This window comes from Pinus tabuliformis, chromosome 1_2, assembly GCF_031772625.1.
Source record: "Pinus tabuliformis cultivar Carrire ecotype Pingquan chromosome 1_2, CPIR1, whole genome shotgun sequence".
In the NCBI taxonomy this organism is placed as follows: domain Eukaryota; kingdom Viridiplantae; phylum Streptophyta; class Pinopsida; order Pinales; family Pinaceae; genus Pinus; species Pinus tabuliformis.
The window spans coordinates 902,381,509-902,388,743 of record NC_142298.1 but is presented as its reverse complement, the minus strand read 5'-3'; the positions used below and the strand labels follow the sequence as shown (position 1 = coordinate 902,388,743).

General features: G+C 37.7%; 1 pseudogene; it reads right to left on the bottom strand.

Annotated features, from left to right (window-relative positions):
* Positions 1 to 2,682: 2,682 nt before the first annotated feature.
* LOC149208867 (pentatricopeptide repeat-containing protein At3g12770 pseudogene) lies at positions 2,683 to 6,884 on the bottom strand (annotated as a pseudogene).
* Between the last annotated feature and the right edge of the window lie 351 nt (positions 6,885 to 7,235).

Sequence of the window (7,235 nt, the reverse complement as noted above, 5' to 3'; positions counted from 1 at the left end):
AAAATATCGAGGCACCCATCTCTTTTTTCAGTTCTAACTTGCAAGGTGTTGAATTAAATTATTTAGCTGTCGAGAAACAAGCATTTGCTGTTTTTAAAACTTTGAAACATTTCAGACCTTTTCTTCTTAAAGGCCATACAAAAAAATTGTACCCTACCCTGGAATATGACAATTATTAATCCAAAGAGAAGTAAGGGAGAAAAGACCTAATTGGGTGACTGCGCTTCGAGAATATGATGTAGAAATCTAGCCAACTAAAATTTGTCAGGGGCCAAGGTTTTTGCAAAATGTTAACAAGAGCTTCCCAGTTACCACCATAAGAAGATCAAGGTAATGAAGTGCAAATATCATAGATAAGCCTCAATGATATGCAATCACAATATGTTGATTTGAAATTTTATCTAAACAACGGATATCCTCCTATACATCCTAATTATAAAACAAAGCGAGCTTTTTTCCAAACAGTAAATATTAACTAGTTCATACTAATTTGATTTCAATATTAGAGTCGTAATCATTAAATGTTTTGCTAATTTCTTAAATATTAATAAACCTTTCTTATTTAAACTAAATCATTAATGTTCCTTTTCTTTATTTTTATTATGTTATTTTTATTTATATATATATATATATATTAATTTTATTAATTAAAATTTAAGTTTATAAATTTTGATGCTGCTCGAATATTATCACCTAAATTTTCATTGTCAAATTGTTGAATTGCAATGTCACCAAATTCGAACTCAAAGTTGAACCAGGTGACTTAGCTTGTAACTAATCTGTAAAATGATAGATTAATAGCCTTTCCATTTCACCAGCATCGATTTCTAAGCAATAGGAAAATGTCCTTGTGGTTTCTTCAAGTGCTTCTAGAAAAAGACGTTGACAGCACTAGAAGCTTGCGTTTCTTACTTTGCTGCTGTGTAAGCTTGAACGAAAACCTTGAGTGATGATCTCAAACTGGCTTTGAACTAACACTTCAAGGAACTGCTCATTACTTAGTAACACAAAGCAACTCTTTAAGTCAACTAATATGTATATAAAATATGCACTCCCCTTTCCAACCAGCATAAATATATCAATAGACCAGCACACTAAAGTAAACAGTGTATGTGGTTTCAAAAAACATGGATGAGGCACTCTTGTGTTTCATGTCAAGCAGAGAGGCTATTGTAAGCCAAAACCATCCACCCAAGACCCACTCTAATCCACCAATCCATGAAAGGATAAATTCTTACTCAAGACTCTGGAGCAATACCCATTCAATTCACTTAGTGTGAAGGGTTGTGCACCGTATAGGGGGAGAGACAAAAAACATGAGGAGGCATACAACCCAATAACTACTAAGCACATCGTCTACAGCTCAGCGGGAGCTAGAAGACACCAGCCAGCAAGCAAAACGCCGCCCAAAAGAGGAGTACAACCCATGGGGATGAAAAAACGCTCAGCCAGTAAGCAAATCAATAATCTGATGCCCCTTTAACTTTGGTTATGCAGAATAAATTCCAGTTCCAACTAATTTTAGGAATAGCTAACGTTCAGACACCTTCCCAAAAGACTTTAAGAAAATAGTACGATATTTATAAACACCAACAAAAGGAAACCATATAGAGGAATAGTACCGTGAGTGGCTGCTAACATTTTCTCAACAATTAACAACCTATTAGCTAAAAAGCGATGTTACCAGATTAGGAATCCGCAATAAATTGGCGAGGCAAAAGATCGAAAAGTTAATGAGGAAAAATTGGTGAATTCAAAAAATAAAGATATACAGATGTATTGAGTTAAAAAAAATAACATTTTTCATTGATATTCAATAAAGTCATGTCTAAACAATGCATAATATCAATAGATGTCTAAAATATCATGAATGAATAAGTATCTCATATGTGTTATGAATCCAAACATGATTGAAAGTATTGAGTCCTTGCCCCTTACTGGTGATTACATAGAACTAGAAGCATCTGCTTCTTAAAGTTTATAAAACACTGCATACTAATAGGTGAAAAAGCAGTTACTGAAATCTCTTGATTGCTGCTGAAATGATACAATAATGGTTTGCTAACGGGGCACACGCTAAAGTTAACACTGGAGCACACTACACAGTACGCCTCTATTACGCGGAGTAAACTGAAACTGAAACCATGCCTTTATTACCTTCTCAACGTATGAGTTGTCGGGCATGAGCAGTGAGTTACAAACCAATGTTTAATTTTCAACCTAACTAAACCACGCGGCAAACAATGTAGCAACCCTAAAAGTTAAAACATGTGCTCGCCAAGTCGAGGGCTGAAAATTGCAATTAATCGGTGAGTTGCGAGTCAAACTTGCATTGAGCACAATCAAACTCGGTCAACGCGAGTTTGACTCACCTAGAGTTGAATCGGATCGTTTGAGGGAAGAGTAGAGTTTGACTCGCGATTAATAACGAGTGATCGGAGATTCATTTATCACTGCTAAAAAGATCTCTTAATGATTTTAGTATATTTATCTTTCTTGCATTTTGCCAAGAGCCCAATGCCACATCCTCCAGAGAAATATTTGATCCAAAATAGGATAACAAACCACCAATAAATAGCCATCATATCAAATTTACCAATCATTGACTGCAATCTAATAAAAGGTCCCCAAGTCCAAGACAATAGCAGAAAGTCTTTTAAGAGATTAGATAGAGTGATAGATAGTCATCAACGTAGAAATAAATTCTCAACATAGGTCATGTCACTTTGGTTTTCAGTAAAGATTAAACCTAAAGCTTTATAGAAGATATCCAGGTCGTAAACCAGCCAATCACATCCTCTAAACTTGGCTAAGGCATTAATCAGTATCCTATGAAAATTGTCCAGAATTCATTACCATTACATCAAAGAAGAATACTTTTGCATGAGGATGCTGTTGTCCCATGCTCAAAAAGCTACGACGAATCATCTGATCAAAAAGCATAAAGAAATAGAGCAACGGTACATCCTTGATGGATAAGACTTTCCAAAGAGATGGACGGGGTCATCTCTCCAACTCTGGTGCATTTGTCACGAAAGGTTGAATTCACAGAGAAATAGGAAAATGATCCTAAACACATCTAGTGTGAGAATTTACTCCTCAGATTAACCAAAAATAAGGACACTTTACCTTCAATATTTGGGAATTCAAGAGTCTGGTTTCATTTAAGTTGTTATTAGTCACACAGTTCTCACTTGCATCTTTATAATTTATTTCAGATTAGTTTGGATAGTTTTCCCAGTGCATTAATTCCGTGTACACAAAAATTATTTTCAACTCCTATGGCCATGATAATGTGTTTACATTACATGGATTGCTGTTATGCTCTTATTGTAGATCTATATCAGCATAACTCTGATGCCAAGTACAACAGGAAGACAATCCTTGTGGCCTATTTAAAGATGGGAGGACAGAGGGATTCCTGTAATTTCAAAGATTCTATCTGCTCAGATAACATGTTGCCCGAGACTTTTACTGACATTTATCCTGAGCTTTTATAGGTTTAACTGTAGTCTCCAATAACTAAGTAGTTTGAATGGTAAGTTAATCTAGTATAAAGAATTTCTTCACTTTGGTCCAACTAAAAGATGTCGTGGCTACCATGGCAAAATCCCCGAGATCACTCAGAGATACGAGGGAACTCCTGTAACATACCAGGTTTCCACCAAAATTCCTTTAATGATGTTATACTGTAAAAGTACAAACCAATTATTGTGGTCATTGTTGTTCAAGTGGACTATGTTTTTTAAGGGAATTTCAGTGATATTTACTGGCGTTCCTCATCTGTGAGACTAAATATTACAAGTTCAAACGATTGCTCATTTACAAAATATTCATAACCTGGATTGCTGAGCATCTACTTTATCATAGACAAAGATATACAAAATCCCTAGCCACCAGCCCAGTTTGCTCCTCTATTTTCTTTACCTTCACCAATAGTCCCCACAAGAACACCGTCCATTCTTGAAGTGATGAAAACGGTTTGCATCCCTAACAATGATTTCTCGTGTGGTAATTTTGGAGATGAATTTTGTGGCAATATGGCAATCACCACAAACCCGAAGGTTTTTAGTGATTCGGATAGGAATTCCAGGACATGTGTTCATGAGCCCAAAAGCAATTGCGAGCTTTTCACTATGGCCATATAGTACATTCTCCTTTTCTTCCTCCTCAACATCTTGTAGCACGAAGTTCATATCAGGCGTATAGCCCTCCTCCACCATCTGCCCAGCCAAGCTATCTAGCACTAGACAAATCTCTTCCATTTGTGGGTGTGATCTGTCACCTACAAAGAATGTATGTACCTTATTCCCTATCTCAATCCAACTGCACCCTGGTCTCTTTTTTAAACCCCTAATTTTCAGGACATTTCTTATTTTTTCTGCTTCATCCCACCTCCCAGTCGCAGCATGTATGTTTGACAGCAACACATAATTTCCAATATTTTCAGGCTCTAATTCAAACAAGTGTTCTGCCACATGTTTGGCTAACTCTATGTTGTTGTGAGTTCTACAGGCACCAAGCAAAGCTCCCCATACACTTACATTAGGTTTCAAGGGCATGGTGTTTACAAAGTCATATGCATCAGTCAGGCGCCCTGCACGGCCAAGAAGGTCAACCATGCAGGCATAGTGCTCCAAGCTCGGTAGGATATGATAATCTCGAGTCATGCTATCAAAGTATCCCCAGCCTTCATCGACTAGGCCTGCATGGTTGCATGCAGTCAGGACAGCAATGAATGTGATGTAATCTGGCTTCATACATGTCTGTTGCATTTGATGAAAAAGTGTGAGGGCATCATTACCATAACCATGCATAGCATACCCTGCAATCAATGTTGTCCACAAGGTTGCATCTCGTTGAGAGGTTTTGTCAAATACGAGGCATGCATCCTCTATACTTCCGCATTTGGCGTACATGTCTACAAGAGCACTGACCACAAAGTAGTTAGCCTCAAAACTATGTCTAGTTACATAACCATGGATCTCCTTTCCCTTTCGTAGAGCTGCTAAATGAGTGCACGCTGGAAGAACACTTGCAATAGTGACAGGGTCAGGCTTCTGGCCCGTCAATTGCATTTCATGGAGGAGTTTCAAAGCCTGTTCTCCATACCCATTCTCAGCATAGCCTGCAATCATCGCTGTCCAGCAAACAACATCTCTATAAAACATTTTATCAAAAACTAAGCATGCGTTCTCCATACTTCCACATTTGGCATACATATCTACAAGGGCACTCAGTATAATGGCCTCTGAACCAAAATTGTCCTTAATTATATAACCATGTACTTCCTTTCCCTGTTTCAGAAATCCTAAGTGAGCACAAGCCTGGAGAACACCCAAGATGGTTACCTGGTCAGTTTGTATTCCATCCAGATGTAGTTCACGAAACAAATCTATACCTTTGTTAGAAAGTCCATTCTGCACATATCCCACAATCATCGCATTCCATGAAATAACAGTTCTCAAACGCATGGTATCAAACACCTTGCTAGCATTGCCTATACATCTACATCTCGCGTACATGGCAATAAGAGAATTTCCCACCACAACATCAGATTCAAAGCAATTCCTAATAATGTGATTATGAACCTCCTTGCCATTTTGCAGAACTCCTAATTGCGCGCAAGCCGGAAGCACAGTCACAATAGTGGCAGCATCCGGCTTCAGTCCTGCGCATTGCATCTGCCTAAATAGCTTCAACGCCTCACTCCAATGCCCGTTTTGAGCATATCCCGCAATCATGGCATTCCATGACACCACATCTCGCCGAGAAATTCTGTCAAACACACAGCGTGCATCATCCAAACTCCCACATTTTGCATACATGGCCACAAGGGCATTCCCCACATAGACAACTGATTCAAACCCATTCCTACATATGCATTCATGTACATCTCTCCCCTCTTCCAGAGCCTTCAGCACCGCACAAGCCTTGAGAATGCATGGGAAAGTGTAATGGTCAGGCCGAATGCCAGACTTCTGCATTTGGTAATATAACCGAAGGGCTTCTTCACAGTCTCCGTGCGTAGCATATCCTCTAATCATCGAATTCCACAGAAGGGAATTTCGTTCACTCATTTTGTCAAACACTTCGCGCGCTTCCTCCAGGCATCCGCATTTGGCATACATACCGACCAGATTTGAAGCTAGAAAGGAATTCAGGGGGATTCCAGCAGTGATCATGTGAATGTGAATTCGCTTACCTTCGGCCCTCGCTTTCTTATTCGCACACGCCTGAATGAGGTACCCATAGATTTCAGGATCCACTCGAATATTTTGTTCGTCCATGGCGCGTAAACTGCTGAGTGCTTCCTCCAGCCTGCCATTCCTGCAGAGCGCAGCGATACCCAAACAGTCATTGAGATCGATATTCAATGCCGATTGTGAAGTTCTAGTATTCCCGCCGAAGGATTTGGGAGGCTGATGCATCAGCCTACCAAGGAATCGCATTTTGGTTTATTAATGCTATTCATCTTCGGTTGATTAAAATACTTCATAGGTTGTTATTCATTCCACAGCTTGATTACAGCGAGAAGCCTGTCTGGACCAGATGTTATACTTGGTATGTCTCCAATAGTTAAACTGCATTTTATCATGATCGTTGGAAGAGGATTAGGAAGCTGATAATGAAGACTGAACTCGAACCCTCGTATGGATAACTGGATTAACGAATGCTTTCTGTAAAAATAGAGCACAACCGTTTTACCATTTTGGTGATGTAGCAAAGCCTCCATTTCTCAAGAGCATGGGCTGATTTTGCAGGAAAACATGCTTAAGAAATATTAGCAAAAGAAAATCTATATATAAATAATGAAAGTTTTACCCATTTTCCACTTCAATTAAATGGGTAAATTGTAATGATTCCCATCGCACTTGCATCTAAAATTAATTAAATTGAATGGAGCAATGCTCTCTGTTATTAGCGGGGAACATGTAGTTTTATAGATTATTTTTAGTGTTGTGAATGTTAAAAGTTGGGAACTTATTTTTAGTAAAATATTATATCATTTCATTTTATTTTATTTTTAAATTGTAATAATATTAACTGTATATATTTATTAAAAATTAATCATTTATATATATTTTATTTATATATATTTTGTTTAATTTGTTACATTGTAATTTAGTTTTATTTTAGAGTATGGGTTGAAACATGTTTAAAGTGTATATATATAGAGATAAGTTTTCATATTTAACCATAATATTAAAGTATTATTTAAATAATTATTGGTG